Raw genomic sequence first — 15,759 nt, 5'->3', positions numbered from 1 at the left:
TATCTTCTTTGTGCTCAGAGTAGGCAACTTTACAGATAATGAAAACACTGTTATTGTCTGCTTTAAGGATTAGCAAGACTCCGCTTAAAATTTTTTTGACTTTAATAAATATATATTTCCAAAGAACAGATTTTGGATTACAGTGGCTTTTTCCCACCCATAACTTGCCTCCCACCCTCAAACCTCCCCTCTCCCACTCCCTCTTCCATCCCATTCACATCAAGATTCATTTTCAATTATCTTTATATATAGAAGATCAATTTAGTATATATTAAGATTTCATCAGTTTGCACCCACACAGAAACACAAAGTGTAAAATACTGTTTCAGTACTAGTTATAGCATTAATTCACATTGGACAACACATTAAGGACAGATATCCTACATGGGGAGTAGGTGCACAGTGACTCCTGTTGTTGACTTAACAATTGACACTCTTGTTTATGGCATCAGTAATCACCATAGGCTCTTGCCATGAGTTGCTAAAGCTATGGAAGCCCTGTGAGTTTGCCAGCTCCGATCTTATTTAGACAAGGTCATAATCAAAATGGAAGTTCTCTCCTCCCTTCAGAGAAAGGCACCTCCTTCTTTGATGACCTGTTCTTTCCACTGGGATCTCACTCACAGAGATCTTTCATTTAGTTTTTTTTTTTTTTTCCAGAATATCTTGGCTTTCCATGCCTGCAAAACTCTCATGGGCTTTTTAGCCAGATACAAATGCCTTAAGGGCTGATTCTGAGGCCAGAGTGCTGTTTAGGACATCTGCCATTCTATGAGTCTGCTTCCACTTAAAATTTAAGAGCATACATATGCGTGTTCATGTAGTGTGTGTGTGTGTGTGTACAGGGGAATAGAAGTTCTATGGTAGCAGTGGATTTGATTTTATAAATATTTGGTTGAGTTTTGGTGAGATTAGGGACAGTAAGCATTAGTTTTCATGGGTTTGGGTACTTTGTCCAGAAGATGGTATCAGTGTTTACTAGAGTGTCCCTTGGCACAACACTGAACACTGAATGCTTTAGACTTCTCTCTACCTTGCTACACCCTGGCTCTTGTTACTGGTCATCTTCTGCCATCTTAATATATGTCTCCTTTCAAAAAGTGGTTTCTGTGGAAGTTTCAAGCAATCATGGGAAGTGACTCAGCAGCAATCATTAGTCCTTGAATGAACTGACCCAGATTGTGGGTTCATTTGACAATGGCCCTGGCATACAAAGGACACGTGTACATCAACTTGAAAACAGTGATGCAGTAAATCGCAACTGAGTGGTTTGGGCATCTTTTGTTTAAATTCATTCCAACCATAAATAAGAACAACTACTTTCAAAAATATTTCCTCTATATAGAAACTTATTTTCTCTTTTATAATGTGGGATTTAGGAACTTGATAGGAAATGAACATTTCTTTAATTCCTATGCATGATTAATTTCAGGATATGAATTAGCCACCAAGTGCATCAGATATCAATGAAATAAGAAATGAACTCTCAGAAATCAAAGAACACATGGTCTAGAATTCTCATCAAGTCTGTTAAGAAAATTTTATGATAATGAGAAATTTTAAAATGTGTTTTATAATTACAAAAGGCAGTCACAAACAAAAGATCTGTGTTTCTTGCCTTTCTCCCCAAATCAGTAGAGAAGAGGAAGTGTCCATTCCTTTTAGGGAGGACATGGGGCCCATTTAACTCTCAAGCAGCCTTGTAGTAAACATCTGTGGAATGAGTTAAGAGTAGAAAAACAAGACTAAATCAAGTGCCATGTTGTCAGCTGAGGATTTTTCCTCTTCAGCCCTGCTCACCCCACCTGGTAATAACACCAGCAGGCATGCAGGCCCAGGTTCCGCCAACCTCAACTTGTGGGGTTTCTTTGTTGCCTTACCAGATACATTCTGCTGCCAGAAAAGAGAACGCAGGTTCCACCTGTTCTTCAGCTCCCCGGATCTGTGACTTTGGGCAACTCTCAATGCTACTAAAAAAAAAAAAAAAAAAAAAAAAAAAAAAAAAAAAAAAAAGGCAAGGTATGGTCCCTGCCTGTCTGTCCCTTAGGCTTGATGCCAGAAGGGAGAGAATCCTGTGTGGAAAGTGCTTTGGCAACTAGAAAACACTATGTGACAGCTCTAAAGGGAAACTAATTGGTTTTCAAAGTCCTCCTTTTCTGTCCGGGCTCTCACCTCCATCACCTTTGCTTCTTTCCTCCCTTCTTTGTTCTCTGCATGTCCTGTTCACTTGGGTCCTCTTCACGACATGCTCACTTCTTTGTTCTTAGATCTCTACTCTCCGAACATCATCAATTCCAAAAATAAAGTAGGAGAGTAAGTGGGGGAAATATCTCTTACTACTCTTCCAAGTTTCAGCAAAGTGCTTTTTTTCTGTGCTTCCACTCTTTTTCTTAACACAATTATTCACAGTGACTTTCACACACTGTGGATACTTCACTTTATAAATGTTCTTATTCATAATAACCCAGGCAGTGGCCTATTTCTGCTCCATGATGATATTTACTAGTTGCCCATGACACTGATCTTCAGGGTCCTTTCTCTGGAGGCAATTGTGGGCTCATTATTTTGGCCTGTCAATCTTTCTTGGCCATGCTTCCCGGTGGAAACTGATTGAGAGGCTGGTTATGATACTGAGATCATTACTTTTCAAACCTGGCTTCTTAAATCCAAATAGAAAGTGTTTTCTGCTCATATGAAAATAATTTTCAGTCTCTTTAGATTTTCATTCCGTTATTTTTTTTTAACTGTCCTTAAAACTCAGCTTTGGAATAGCATTGTATGTCCTTGGGGGACTAACTTTTTACTTGTTCCACTTGGAGTGCTGTCAGAAGCCCATAATAATCAGATGAGTTGATTAAGGTCGCTTTCTGGACTGAGGCAGCTTAATCTGTCCAGGTCCTGATCAGCTTTCTAAATGACTTTCCATTAATTCCATACAGCAGCTATCTTTCCCCCACTTCAAGTTCATGAGGCAGCAAGTAAAATAGAAATCTCTAGGAAAGCATAAAAATAGAGAGAGAGATTAATCTTCAAAGCTGTGTTCTACATTTGGCTGTTGGTATTTTATCCAGAGGAGATCTTTGGGAAAGTTATTAAATAGAAAGCAGAGTTATGTTAATGCCTTTAATTTTGAGTGTTGTATATGCCTATAACTACTGGTTATTTTTTCTGCTTTTTTTGGCTGTTTCCCAAAAAATGTTCATTTTTTCCTAGGATTAATTTTAGTACATCATATGCTAAAACAGGTACTTAATCCATCAACTGGTTTGATAAAAAGCAATGTTTATTGAGCACTGCTTGGGTCAGATACTAGGCAGTGAGTATAACATTAATATGCAAAGGCAGACATAATCTCCACCTTCTTGGAACTAATAGTCATTGATGAGAAAATCAAATTAGTGAAAGTATAAGGGCACATGAAGATCTAATTACTAAAGGAAAGGAACATGGTTTTTTGAATGTGTTTAAGCATGCAAATAATCATATTCTGAGAATATAACAGTCAGGGAAAGTGAACATACACATGTATCTACATGGTGAGTGGGAGCTTCCCAGATGAAAAGCGGAAGGTGTGAGCAGAGTGCTTCAGTAAGGGGGAACAATGGATACACAGACTCGGTGGTAGGAAGAACTTGGATCTCTGATGAATTGAGAAGAAGGTATGGTCAGAGCTCAGAGGACAAGGGGAGAGTGATTTGGGATGTAGTAGGAGAGGTAGCAGAACTGATCCTATGTGATCATTTTGGATTTTGGAATTCTATCAGGTATTTAGTAGAAAATTTCCATTTTTATTTTGCATTTCTCAGATGACATATGATGCAAAGCCTTGTTTTATGTGCTTATTTGCCATCTGTGTATCTTCTTTGTGAGTGTGTCAAAGTCTTTGTTCCTTTTTTTTAATGAGTTGTTTCTTATTTGAGTTTTGATATTTACTTTATATTTTAGATTATAGCTTTTTATCAGATGTCTTCTACAAATATTTTCTACTAGTATGTTCTTTGTGTGTGTGTGTGTGTGTGTGTGTGTGTGTGTTTAATGCTCTTGACAGTGCCTTTGGAAGAGCAGAAAATTTTACTTTGAATGAAGTCCAGCTTGTCAATTCTTTCCTTCATGGATTATGATTTTGGTATCATATCTAAACAGCCATCACCAAACCCAAGGTCCTCTAGATTTTCTTCCATGTTATCTTCTAGGTGTTTTATACTTCTGTGCTTCACATTTAAGTCTCTGATCCATTTTGAGTTAATTTTTGGGACTAATGTGAGGTCGCTGTCTAGCTTTATCTTTTTACATGTGAATGTCCAGTTGCTCTAGTATCATGTAGTGAAAGTCTATATTTTCTGTTTCATACCTCTGGCCTTTGTCAGAGATCTGTAGCCTAGATGTGGGTCTACTTCTCAGCTCTCCTCTTTGATCCATTGATCTGTTTGTCCAGTCCTTTGCGAGTACCATATTGTCTCGACTACTGTAGCTGTTGTTTTTATTCTTCTTGGGGGATAATTGGGAATAGGAATTTTTATATTTAAGTTACACATTTTTTTCCCTTTTAGCATTTTATTTCAGCATAGTTTTAAATTTGCAAAACAAAGACTATTAGGCAGTAGCACAAAATTTCTCATTTTCCCTTTCCCTATTAACATTTCACATTAGTATCTTTGCCACAGTTTGTGAACCACATCCTGTTTGTTGTCTTATTTTCCAAAAACTTATTATCTCTCCAATCCCTCTCTGACTCTAGTAATCCATGTTCTGTGTTTATAATGAGTTGCTGTTTTTAAATTCTAGTTCCCACATGTAAGGGACAATATGCATTATTTGGCTTTCTGTGTCTGGTTTATTTCATTTCACATGATATCCTCCAGTTCCATTTTCCTGTAAATGATAGGATTTCATTCTTTTTTATAGGTGAATAATATTCCATTGTGTACTTAAATTGCATTTGCCTTATCCATTCATTGATGATGTATACCTTGGTTGATTCTATATTTTGTCTATTGTGAACAATGCTTCCATAAACATGGTGGAGCAAATATCTCTTTGGTATAATGAGTTCATGTTTTTTGAATTGTGTTATCACTATCTTCAAGCTAATTAACCTATCAGTAACTTCACAAAGTAATTATTTCTTCCTTCCCTCCTTCCTACTTTTTTGTCTTCCTCCTTTACTTTATGGCTTCCTTATCTTTCATTCTGTGGTGAGAACCATCAATCTGTATCCATAGATAATGTAAGGAAAGCTCAATATTTCAGTAGTAAAGAAAATCTCCAGTATATACAGTATTGACTATAATTACCTTGCTGCACATTAGATCACTAGAACTTATTTGTTCTGTAAAACTAAAACTTTTGACCTTATTTATCCCTCTCCCACCACTGCCAATCAGCATTCTACTCTATGGTTCTTTAAATTTTAGTGTTTCAGAGTGCACATTTATGTGAGATTATACAATATTTATTTATCTTCCCATATCTGATTTATTTCACTTAGCATAGTGTCAACTATATTCATCCATGGTGTTGGAAATCACAGGATTTCTTTCTTTTTAACTGGTTGAATAATATTCCTGTGTGTGTGCATATAAATTAATCACTCTAGCTGTATCCATTCCTCCTTTAACAGACAGTTAGTTTATTTCCATATGTTGACTTCTGTGAATAATGCTGCAATGAATATAAGAATTCACTTATCTCTTTGATACACTGATTTCATTTGCTTTGGATGTGTATCCAATAGTGAAATTGCCACATAGTAGTTGTATTTTTAGTTTTTTGAGGCATCTTCCTGTCACAGTTTTCCATAATGGCTATACCAATTTCCATTCCCATCAACAGTACAAGGGGTTCCTTTTCTCAATTCATCTCCAAGAATTGTTAGTGTTTTTTTTGTTTTTATTTTTTTATGATAGCCATTCTAAAAAGTATGAGGTGATATCTTATTGTGATTTTTTTTTGACAGGCAGAGTGGAGAGTGAGAGAGAGAGACAGAGAGAAAGGTCTTCCTTTGCCATTGGTTCACCCTCCAATGGCTGTCGCGGCCGGCGCGCCGCGCTGATCCGATGGTAGGAGCCAGGTACTTATCCTGGCCTCCCATGGGGTGCAGGGCCCAAGTACTTGGGCCACCCTCCACTGCACTCCCGGGCCATAGCAGAGAGCTGGCCTGGAAGAGGGGCAACTGGGAAAGAATCCGGTGCCCCGACCGGGACTAGAACCCGGTGTGCTGGCGCCGCAAGGCGGAGGATTAGCCTAGTGAGCCGCAGCACGGGCTTCTAATTGTGATTTTAATGTAGGTCTGCCTCTCCAGGTAAACCTTAGAATTAGGTTATCAATACCTACAAAGTAACTTGGTAGGGTTTTAATTGGAATTGCATTGAATTTATAGATCAAGCTGGGAAAAACGGATATGTTTACCATATTGAGCCTTCCTATCCATGAATATGCACTAGCTCTCCATTTATTTATTTATTTATTTTTACAATTTTAAAAATTTGTATAGGAGCAAATTTCATGTATTTCACATATACAGTTTTAAAAGCATGATAATTCCCACTCTACCCTTTCTGCTTCCTTGCTCCCACCCTCCTTTCTTATTCCTTTGTTATTTTTATTTTAATTTTTGCAATGACGTACTTCAATTTGATTTACTTCTTCTTGGATTTCTTTCATCAGAATTCTGTAGTTTTTCATATAGATGTTATACATACTTTGTTAGATTTAAGCCTAAGTATTTCATTTTGAAATACTAATGTAAGTCATGTTGATTATTACATATTATGTATTATACATGCATTATTTTTGTAACTGCTTAGTAGTTTCAGGAGGGTTTTATTTATTTATTTATTTATTTTTGGCCCAGTCATTTGGATTCTCTACATTGACAGTCATATCATTTGTGAACCAAAAGAGTAGCTTTAATTTTTTTCTCTTATTCTTATTGTATTAGCTAGGACTTCAGTGTGAACTTTCTGTATGATGTTGACAAGAAATGGTGACAAGAGACATATTTTTCATGTTCTTGTTCTTAATTGTGAAAGTTTCAAGCTTCTCACCATTAAACATGATGTTAACTGTTGGCTACTTGAAGAATGTTTTTAAATGAAATTGATGGATAGAGTGAAAGATATTAATGAACATTAATGTAACTGAAACATATGTAATTGCTTTAGCTTAATTCATATAGGTTACGATATCTTATAGCTTTCAAATTATTTTTAGAAATTTATGCACTTATGAATTCTCAAAGGAGGATCTCTTGAATTATAGATAAATTAGATGTACAGTATGGTTAGTATCATGGATTGGGGAACCTGAAATTAGAACAGCCTTGATTTGGTCTACTAAAACACCATTGCATCAGACTTCATAAATAGGTTGAATTTCCAGCTTAAGGATTATCAACTTTGGCAAAAGTTGGATGAAGGGACAGGTTAACTGAGAACTCTAAGAGTTTAAACAGTATTTGGAAATGACCCCTATAAGGTTAACAAGACTAATATAGGACCCTGTTCAACTATGGTGAGTTTGGTTTGAAGTGTCTCACACCTAATGTATTGTGATTAGTTTGGTTTTAAAGAGGAAAGGAAAATCTAACTTCTTGTATGCAGCTTTTTCCTCTGCTCACAAAAGAAAATAATTAAGAAAATTTATACCGTTAATTCACATTGGAAAACACATTAAGGACAGAGATCCCACATGAAGAGTAAGTACACAGTGACTCCTGTTGTTGACTTAACAGTTTGACACTCTTGTTTATGGCGTCAGTAATCTCCCTAGGCTCTAGTTATGAGTTGCCAAGGCTATGGAAGCCTTTTGAGTTCGCTGACTTCCATCTTATTCAGACAAGGTCATAGTCAAAGTGGAAGTTCTCTCCTCCCTTCAGAGAAAGGTACCTCCTTCTTTGATGGTCCCATTCTTTCTACTGGGATCTCACTTGCACAGATCTTTCATTTAGGTTTTTTTTTTTTTTTTCTTGCCAGAGTTTCTTGGCTTTCTATGCCTAAAATACTTTCATGGGCTCTTCAGCCAGATCTGAATGCCTTAAGGGCTGATTCTGAGGCCAGAGTACTGTTTAGCACATCTGCCATTCTATGAGTCTCCTGTGTATCCTGCTTCCCATGTTGGATCATTCTTTCCCTTTTTTATTCTATCAGTTAGTATTAGCAGACACTAGTCTTCTTTGGACTCTTAGACCTATCAGTTGTCCGATTTGAATCAATGCTATAACTAGTACTGAAACACTATTTTACACTTTATGTTCTGTGTGGATGCACACTGATGAAATCTTTACTTAATATATACTAAATCGATCTTTTGTATATAAAGATAATTGAAAATTAATCTTGATGTGAATGGAATGGGAGAGGGAGTGGGAGATGGGAGGGGTGCAAGTGGGAGGGAAGTTATGGGGGGGGAAGCCATTGTAATCCATAAACTGTACTTTGGAAATTTATATTTACTAAATAAAAGTTAAAAAAAGAAAATTTAAATATTTGAAAATTTTAATATATGAATATTATTTACCAAGAGGAGAGCAAGACCTAAAGGCTTTTTTTGAAAGGTAAAATTACAGAGAATGCTTGAGATTTTCCAGAGCAAAAGTTGAGATGAGACTTGGGGCTGTTAATGAACTCCAACACTTTAATGACTTTATAGGTAACTGCTAAAAAAATCTTAAACTATTCTTTGGGCTTAAACTTCATTTATAAATGTATTAGCCTTGCAAAATAAACAACTTGAATTCAGCTAAGGACTAATGTTTATTGATGGGACTATTGTCAGGAGAGTCTTTTAGTTATCTCAAGTTAATCACTCATTTATGGTCTCCAGTTTTATCTGTTTATATGATATGAATGTCATGTTCTTGTAGAATACTAGATGTTAAAGGGCAAAGGCTCTGTCTGCTTTCTCTAAACTATGGCTCCTAGCATTGGTGTTTGATGTATTTTAAAACTGCAATTAATATTTAAACAAAGTAGAACAAATAATTCCCTCCTGGATCATATACAAACTATTCACATTTGGCTCAAAATCCCTTTTTAACACAACTTTGAATGTGATTGCATGGTTCCTGCAGCTGAATGTGTGCATATTGATAATGGAAGGCATATTCAATGTTTTCTGTATTGTCAGATTATGTTCAGAATGAAAGACTGGTTATACACATCTGTTAATGTGAGCGCGAAGTACTGTGTGCCATCCGTGAGTGTCTAGTGTGAGGGGTCAACCACATTACAGAAAAATTAACTCATTTACTTGGCAGAAAAAGATGATTTACCTGAACAAACCCATACTATCAGAGCTTGCTATAAAGGAGGAGAGTGGTTTTCTTTGCACATGTTTTATTTTTATTGTTACCCACACTTTAGTTTTACCTAAAATAATCCTTGTTTCTCTTTTCTTCCCCATTGGTTTCCTACTTTTGGATATGTGTGGACCCCATGGACTTGGCTGCTTCTCTCCCTGTTACAGGTAAGACAGGAGAATTTTACTATTTCTGTTTTCTTCTTTGCTCTAGTTATTATCTGGCCAGAAACATCACTTATCTGATCTACTGCTATGCTTTTAATATGCTGAGAATTTGCTCCTGAACTTGAAAACTGGCATCTCTTTGGATGTCTCTAAGAGGAAATCATTAAATTATTGATGATGTATGCTTCACAGTGTTATTTAACATTGTGTGTTAGTGTTTGTATACTGATGAATTTTAGTAAGAACAGTGAGTTCCTGAAAGTTAGACTGTAAATTGATTCATCAATCCCCATTGACTTGCACCATCACTTTTGTCTGAATGTTCATTGGCAATGCTATCTTATTTTTCAAAAGCTGAACTGCTTTTCTTCTTGCACTTCTTCTCCATTAAATACTTGGCTATTTATAAATATTATGAAAATGCACTTAGTGGGTTGAACCAGGCCTTAAAATCCTTTACCAGTCAAATAGTCTTTTACAGGGTATATAATCACTGCCATCAGTTTATCTTTTTAAAGTAGTACATACATGTAATTAAAATCATATTCTTAGTCATCTTGAATACCTCCATTTTATTTTTCCATTCTGTTCATTCAACCTTGTTTATAGTATGTGTGAATGTTTCACATCCTCATCCAAAAAAAATGCACTTTAAAATTTTGGCTTCTTGAGAAAATATATATTTGAAACTTTCAACAATTATGCACTATGGTACTAGTGTCATGTACTGTCATTGAAGACTCTATATTCTCAGTATTGTTAGGCAGTTATTAGGCGATTTCTTCATTGTGTAAACATCATAGAGTGTACTGACAGATACCAAGGTGGCCACAGTGTCACTAAGAAATATATTCCTTTGGAATCACTGTCATATATTTGGTTCTTTGCTGCCTGGAAAATTATTTTGCAATGCACAACTATATACATATAATGTAGTTTACATGGTCCTTGGTGAGGTTGTTTTGCTTACTAAGGAGGTAAATTGGTACATAATGCCCAGAAATATTCATGAAAAAAGTAAATAATATTATGAGTAGATTAATGAAACCATTCCTTAAGATTTTCTAAGATATTTCTGTCTATTAATACTGTAAGAGAAAATAGCATTTCTAGTCTCTATTAACTTGTATCCCTAAATAATAGCCTTTGAACTTATGATTTAATATCACTTAGACTTCTCTTTATAGCAAAATGACAATGTAAAGAACCAACTATACTTACAAAATGGCTCTGTACATTAATTAGTGACTCAATTCATCAATCTACACAATAAAGTCACAGGATTCTGTGCTGGGGATGTTTTTCTGTGTATAAAAATGTATACATATACAAACATATATATGTAGATTTTTAAAATTATTAAAAAGCAAAACTATTGTGTTTCTGTTTTTTAACTACCAACTAGGAAATTTTGAATATTATTTTGTTCTTAACTATAGTAAATATTTCACCCTAGTTTATCAAGAACTACTTTTTTCTATTATTTCATGTTTTCTTAAAAATCATTTTAAAAGGACTGCTGAATTCATAATAATATTTTGCCTCTTTTTCTATTCAAGATTGTAAATGGTAACTATTAATAAGAATTATAGTAAGATCTAACATTTTTTAAGAATTTCCCAAATGCCAAATCTTGGCATAATCAGTTTTCAGATATTACTTGTCTAACTCACACACACTTGCACGCACATGTTCTCCTACACTTCTTATATATTTGGAACAGATTTTGTTGACACTTGAGGGAAGACTACATTTATATCGTAGCATATCAGATAACACTCTTCTTAAAACATCCTCCTGCACATAGCTCAGCCAATATTTTTTCTCACTTTTGCCCCTTCCTTCTTAAGTGCAAAACTAAATTCACTCTGTTTTCTTATGTAGAGTAAATTGGCTCCATCCAACCCATCCACTCATTCTTTGCATACAGTTTCCTTTGCATTTTAAAGACCCTAAGAGATGCATTAAATAACCTTATATGGGGACAAATGCATTCCACTTCTGAGGCTTAGTTCTTTCAGTGAAATCAGCAATAATTCTAAGTAATTGTCCAAGTTCTTGGAATTATACTCTTTTAAAATAATTCTTTTTATATTCAGCAGAGCCTGCATTCAAATCAATAGGAAAGCATCCATAAGTAGGTCAGACCCAGAACCTTAAATCTAGAACAGTTACCTGCTTGTGTGTACAGCAGTGAACAAGGGCATCTGACATGTATTTTCATGACAGAATCCTGAAGAAAGCAGAGCATGTGCACACTAACTGAGCTTCAGAACGGACTGACATCTGAACACTGCTAGGGAGTAAGATTTTTCAAGTATAAACAAGTATTTTCAATGTCTTTTTAAGGGTTCACAAGTAAAAATAAATGTACAGGATAGAATTTTAGGGATGTTAAAATGATTAAAGTGAAATGTATTGCAATGCTGAAGGATTTATGAGATGACTACTTTGCACTGACCAGACTAAGAAGGCACTTAAAATATTAATATATATTACAGTGCAAAAATGCTTAGAGTATTGAAATGACATGGTTATGGATTCTGTCTTTTCAAGTAGCGAACAATTTCGTTTCATGATTATGATGTCACTTGAGAGGAATATTTTCTTAGATTCCCTGTGTCATCTGGTTTGTAAATATAACTCCCCAGAATATCTATAGAGTGGTAACGTATTAAATATAGATCTTTTCACAGCATTTGCAGCATAGTAGGCAAACTTCTTGTTAACGCCACGCTCTGTTTCTATTATTGTACTAACACAGTCTATGCTGCTTCAAATCTTGGAGCGTGTTGTGCTATTTGCTATTCTAGCAATCAGTATTAAGTCACATCTGGATAGCCTGAGTGAACCATCCATGGTAAACAAAGCAGGGCTCTTTATTGCTACCATGTATTTAGGACACGGGTTTGTGACTTTTGACTGCTTATGAAACATTCTGAGTGTTTCCCATAATGACTTTGTTGATAACGGGGCTGAGCAATCATAGGGTGTAAGATTGTTTATGACATAATTTGCCTTCTTGGATCAATTCTGAAGAAAACCCATGTTAATCTGAATATCATTTTAGCTAATTAAGTTCAAGGGAGACTCCATTTATTTGGGGAAATTATCCCTTAAGTTTTTTTTTTTTTTTTTGATAACTGAACACATTTTAAAAAGCTTAAAAAAGAAAAGTGACCATTGCTGAAAGTTGATCCCAAAGCCATATGCATACCATCTGCTATGTCTTCCCCTGGCCATTATTTCAGTATTCTGTGGCATGTCACAGGGACACAGGGACACATTTCATGCTGCTCAATGAAAGAGCAGAAGTGGAGAAATGCTTTGTTTTCTTAGGGAAGAAGGGAATTATCCTAAAAAAGGCTATTAGTAACTTTATAGCATTAATGTACATAAAACACTTAACAGTATAGATGGGTGGTTTGGGGACCTTGAGAGGAATGTGGAGAAAAAAGGGGTTCCCAGTTATCTGCCCCTGAATGTGACATCTTCAATAAATAGGATTATCTACCATCACCTGTCCACATCTCCAGCTTGCATACCTAACAAATACAAATTAAATGTGCAGGACAGAATTTTAGGGCTGTTAAAATGATTAAAATGAAAGTGTATTACAATGCTGAAAGATGTATGAGATGACATATGCCACCCACCCCCAGGACCAGTTATGGTGGTAAGTTGTACCCTAGCTGTTGGCTGGATTTCCTGCCAGTCAGCACATACACACGTGGCTGTGTCAGACTCAGTCATACTCTAAACCTTTTGGTGAGGCCACGGCCATGATGTATCTTCATTCTGCTCTCATTTCCAGATCCCTCAATTCCAGCCACTTTGCTGATAGATGTGCCTCAAAGGTTTCGTAGACAATTTTCTTATCACTTGCTTGTCTTCTATCTAGAGAATTAAATCATTGTATAACATTTGCCAATTATGACTATGTTGGTTAATATCTATTTTCATGGTACTACCCCAACTGTCCTCTTTATCCAGCTAATCATCTTAGGCAAATATATGAGGAGTCTTCAAAGAGTACAGTGAGTTAAGCCACTGCTAGCAGTACCTGCATCCTGTATTGCAGTGCCAGTTTGATTCCCAACTACTCTGTTTCTTGTACAACTTCTTGACTTTGCATCCTGCAAAGTGGCAGGTGACAGCTGAAGTGCTTGGGCCACTATCACCCATGTTGGGAGATCTGGATGGAGTTCACTCTTGGCTTCAGCCTGTTCCAGCCCTTGCTCTTGCAGGCATTTGGGGAGTGAACTAGCAGATAGAAAATCAGTCAATATCTCTTTCAAATAAAAATAATTTTTAAAGTTCATGGAAATGCACATTATCAGTGAATTTAATTTTCCTTTTTAAAAAAAAAAAAGAATAGCTAGTGTGACATTCACTGCAATCAGGCTTTCTTTCTTTCTTTCTTTTTTTTATTTGACAGATTAGAGTTAGACAGTGAGAAGGAGAGACAGACAGAAAGGTCTTCCTTCCGTTGGTTCACCCCCCCAAATGGCTGCCACGGCTGGCGCTGCGCTGATCCGAAGCCAAGAGCCAGGAGTTTCTTCCTGGTCTCCCATGTGGGTGCAGGGGCCCAAGCACTTGGGCCATCCTCCACTGCCTTCCAGGGCCACAGCAGAGAGCTGGACTGGAAGAGGAGCAACCGGGACTAGAACCTGGTGCCCATATGGGATGCCGGTGCCACAGGAGGATTAACCAAGTGAGCCATGGCGCCAGCCCCGTGAATTCAATTTTCTACTAGACATTTGAAGCACCCTTAATCATCTTACATTTTCCTTGGGTAATACTTCCTTGTAATTTCTGCCCAATAATTGGCTATACTACTTAGCATTCACCCACATTATACCCTCTTGTCATTCTTCCATGTTGGAAGTGCATGGTATACAGTTGGTTCTTCTTGGCACATTCAATGAGTTTAACTGAATCAAAAATCTATCACACCTTTTCTTGCCCAACAATGAAAACTCTGAAGATTGTAACTGGGTGCTCTTGTAACACTCTGGTGCTTCCCATGTTGGTATGTGATCAACAGAAGCTCGATGGCCTACTCTTAGTAGGTATACCACACTTTGCAAGTACCAATCTGTATTAGCCTGGCTCCCTAATACTACAAAAGAATGGCTACTGTCTTGTTGAGTCATTTATGTTCATCTTCATGGGAGGTCATCATCAACATCACCAGTGATTTTTTTTCCCTCCAGGTTAAGAGAGAGAGATTAGCAAACTCCTATTTTCTAAGTCTATATGTCTATACCAAACAGAAAAATTAGCATGAGGTGAGCAGATCTAGTTTCAACTCAAATTTTATTTCTGGGGCTCCTGTTCTCTTACCCCAGTTTAGTGACTGTTACCTCACTCCTCTTATCAGAGAGGCTCTCTCTCTCTCTCCCTCTCTCTCCCTGTTTAAATGAATTTTGTATTTCCTAAGATGTGTATGTGTGCATGTGTGTGTGTGTGTGTTGCTTTTTTTTTTTTCTCCTTTTGTTTCTTTGTTATAGCTATAAATACAAGCTTAGGGAAACTTATCTTTGTCTTGGAGGAAAATAGGAAAGAAAAACTGACCAACCAAGCTTTTCTTTTTTTAAAAAATTTTTTTATTTGACAGATAGAGTTCGACAGTGAGAGAGAGAGAGACAGACAGAAAGGTCTTCCTTCCATTGTTTCACTCCCCAAATGGCCTCAATGGCCGGAGCTGCGCTGATCTGAAGCCAGGATCCAGATGCTTCCCCCTAGTCTCCCATGCAGGTGCAAGGGCCCAAGCACCTGGGCCATCCTCCACTGCCTTCCCGGGCCACAGCAGAGAGCTGGACTGGAAGAGGAGCAACTGGGACTAGAACCCCGTGGCCATATGGGAAGCCGGCACCGCAGACAGAGGATTAACCAAGTGAGCCATGGTGCTGGCCCCCAACCAAGCTTTTCTATAATTTGTTAACTTGAAGTTGTTTTAAGCTGGAGATGGTAGTTAGATTGCAAGAGTAAAACTCTACCATGAATGATTCAGGTCTAAGTCTGTATTATTAACAGGAGATAACAGCATTGTTGACAAAATTATAGTCTGGTGGCATTTGCAGAAAAGAAGCCCTTGCAAATTTCTAAACAAGAGTAAATTTTGTCAGGGAATTCCAAAGTATCTTATAGGCTAAAAAGGAATTAAGGTTAGTTGAAATAGAATACTGAATTTGAGAGATACTGGCAGTGGACATGTAAAAATAGGGTGATAGTTTGGGTCATGCTTACAGTGGTTTCAAGTTCAAATAAATGACTGTGACAACGCACCAC

At 36.7% G+C, this 15,759-nt stretch overlaps 1 protein-coding gene across 1 annotated transcript in view; it reads left to right on the top strand.

Moving 5' to 3' along the window:
• Positions 1–15,759, top strand: part of HS6ST3 (heparan sulfate 6-O-sulfotransferase 3) — a 769,442-nt gene that overhangs the window by 405,241 nt on the left and 348,442 nt on the right. The gene's annotated exons all lie outside the window — the stretch shown is intronic.

Source organism: Oryctolagus cuniculus, chromosome 9 (assembly GCF_964237555.1).
Source record: "Oryctolagus cuniculus chromosome 9, mOryCun1.1, whole genome shotgun sequence".
Lineage (NCBI taxonomy): Eukaryota > Metazoa > Chordata > Mammalia > Lagomorpha > Leporidae > Oryctolagus > Oryctolagus cuniculus.
This window is presented reverse-complemented; position numbering and strand designations above follow the sequence as displayed.